Source organism: Zea mays, chromosome 5, assembly GCF_902167145.1.
Source record: "Zea mays cultivar B73 chromosome 5, Zm-B73-REFERENCE-NAM-5.0, whole genome shotgun sequence".
In the NCBI taxonomy this organism is placed as follows: Eukaryota; Viridiplantae; Streptophyta; class Magnoliopsida; order Poales; family Poaceae; genus Zea; species Zea mays.
The window spans coordinates 33584086-33587247 of record NC_050100.1 but is presented as its reverse complement, the minus strand read 5'-3'; the positions used below and the strand labels follow the sequence as shown (position 1 = coordinate 33587247).

Sequence of the window (3162 nt, the reverse complement as noted above, 5' to 3'; positions counted from 1 at the left end):
TAGGATCTCTTCTCCCCGCCGGGGTCCCTCTCGGGAGCGAGATTAAGGCGCTGCCGGCAAACTCTGCCGCCCCTGCGCACGCACGGATCGTTTGGCTCATCAGGCAGGAACGCCAACCCTGCACCAGGGCGCAGACCGTCCGGCCCGTGGCCACAGACCGTCCACGTCTCCGCAGTGAGCACCGCCGCCGGATATCATCGTAGTAATTAGCGCCCGGATCGGCGCCAACAATATTATAAGGTGACTAGTATGATGTCGGTGTGTTGCGGCTGATGGTAGGGTACGTAAGGACCTACCAGCAGTCTGTTGAGCGACACATACGACCTAATAAGCCAATGTGGCGGACCCTTCCCACAAAAATATCCATGAAAATAAATTTAATATTGAAGTGAACATATAGTCCAGATATCATATATTAAACAGATAAGGACAAATATTACACTTTATCTTAGCCAAAAGACCAATCTCTACTACTACTTATGTACCTACTGTAGGCGTTCACAGTCAGTGGTGCACGTTCTGCCAACGGTTGACGCCTCCCTCTCCTCTCCGCGACTGACGCCTTCCTCTTCGAGATCCTATCCGCGACTGATGCCTCCGTCTCCTCCACCCGATCCGCGCCCCTTCCATCCTCTCCGCGACGGGCGCGGACGCCTCCCTCTCCTCTGCCCCACCTCGCGACTCCATCCGTGCCCCCATCAACGGACGCCTCCACCCCATCCGCGCCCCTTCCAATCCAAGCCAAATATGTGGGGGAGCATCTTCGGCACCGAGAGGGGAGCGTTCTTCAATCCCATCCATCGGCAAATCCATGGGGAGCATACCCAATGCACCCACCCGTGTGGGAGCATCCGAGCCAAATCCGTGGGGGAGCATACCCAATGCACCCACCCGTGGCTAGCGCTCCACGCTGATATGAGTCCGCGCCAAATCCGACAAATCCGAGCCAAATTTGCCCTTCCATCTTCAGCGTCTCCCTTCCTTACGCCGCGAGGTGAACGGGATCCCCTACCATCGAGAAACCCCCTATATATCAAGGCCACCACACCAGCGTGATCCTCCTCAGGTGCATCAGGCGCAACAAGGCATTGAGGTGTGTTTCAGGGCAAGGCGCAACAAGTGACACCCTCGCTGGTGTTCCTCTCCTTCCCGCTACTCCTCTGGTATGGGAATTTCTTCGCCGCCCTGCCTTCTTCAGTAATTTGGCTCGAATTATTACTGTTATTAATATTAGTCGATCTCGAGCAAATATCATCGAATCCCTTACTGAAATTGCTGGTGTCTCCTATTTATACCAGAATTTTCTTTGATAGTCAAAACACATGTACTAGCAGTTTGTGCTATTATTCATGTGGTGTAGTAGTAGTACTGGCTCTAGCATGATTTCTGCCAAAGGAAACACTACTTTTGTCTTCTGAATAGAATCTCAGTTTTCTGTCGGCTGTGTTGCAAACATGTAGCAAATCTGACAGACCCTAGACTCTTACATAGGAGCCAAAAACAGTTGGGTATCTATAAGCCCTCAGCTCCTATGCAATGTGTTACCTATTTTTTTTAATTTACTGCCTGGTGAACAATTTAGATAGAGACAATTTTACATAACAATAGAGTGAATTAGCTGATGTTGGGGGCCTTCGGCTTACGAAGGTCCTCAAAAACAGGATTTAACAGTATTTCTGGAGTTTAATGTGTGAACAGGTATCTTCGGATTCAAGTCGGTATCACAGCAGACCAGAATAATACGAAGGTTGATACAGCGCCGAAGGTGTGAGCAGGAAAGCTTCGGCATGATAGCAACAAAATGAAACCGACTTAAAGATGAAAAGGCTATTCAGACCTCGATAGATTACAATAGAATTATTATCAAATGTAAAGGGCATGAATGTAATTTTGCATAGGCTGTGACCTGTGCCTATAAATAGGTGAACAGTACCCTCGTACTGTTCACGCTGATTTGGCATTCACTTTTGCGTCACGCTTGTACTTTCATCTCCTTCAAGTTGAAGGTACATTTGTAATCCAACGATTATTTCTGTTTATACATGATAATAAGACATAATTGTTTATGTTGTTCATTATATTTCTTATAATTCATCCTTCGTCATTATATAATATATTTATGAAGGTATGCCCTTCATAACCTTCGTCCGAAAACCATTATATCCTGAGAGGAATAATGCTTCGGAGGACGAAGGACTTTACCGATTAACATTTTCTATGTTGCCTTGTTCTTGACTCATAGCATTTGAGAACAAGTCCCCAACATTGGCGCCCACCTCCGGTGAACTCACTTCCACTCTTTGAGTTTTTTGAACACCTTCGGCGATCATAAACCTTCGTTATGGCACCGAAGAAAGCTTCAGCAACTGGGGCTGCAGCTCTGCAACCGCTGGACCACAATCAGGAGACAGTCTCCCTTCGGGAGGCCCGAAGCCAGAAAAGGAAGGCTGTTAGCCCGACACCACCAGAGGACGAGATAGATCAAGAAATCAGAAATATGGAGATGCTTCATCAACAAGTGCAGAGGAAGAAAGAAAAGATGGCCAGGCTAGCTGAACTGCAGAGGCAGATAGACGAAGCCTCTGAAGAAGTTCGTCATCTTGCCCAGGATGAGCAACACCGAAGGCCTCAGCACCAAGACCTTCATCAGGAGGGTTTTCCCAACGAAGATGACTGGTATGACAATTTCCATCATGGGAATTTTGTTTTTGACGATGCTTCTCCTCTGTCCGCTGAGCTGCAGGCTACACCTTGGCCTCCGTCCTACAAGCCGCCTCAGCTTCCCGTATTCGATGGCCACTCAGACCCGAAGCAGTTTTTGATGAGCTACGAAGCAACAGTATCTTCGTATGGTGGCAATGCTGCAGTCATGGCCAAATCTTTTGTTATGGCTGTCAGGAGTGTCGCTCAAACCTGGTATTCCTCCCTTCGACCAGGAACGATCACTTCATGGCAGAAGCTGAAGGACTTGTTGTTAACTAGCTTCCAAGGGTTTCAGACGAAGCCGGTTACTGCTCAAGCTCTGTTCCAGTGCACCCAGGATCACGAAGAATACCTTCAGGCGTATGTCCGAAGGTTCTTGCGTTTGAGGACACAGGCACCAACGGTGCCCAATGAAATTGTCATTGAGGCCATGATCAAGGGGCTTCGGCCAGGACCGTC

General features: G+C 48.5%; 1 pseudogene; it reads right to left on the bottom strand.

The window, feature by feature from the left end:
• Nucleotides 1–259: 259 nt before the first annotated feature.
• On the bottom strand, nucleotides 260–469 carry LOC111589508 (uncharacterized; annotated as a pseudogene).
• Between the last annotated feature and the right edge of the window lie 2693 nt (nucleotides 470–3162).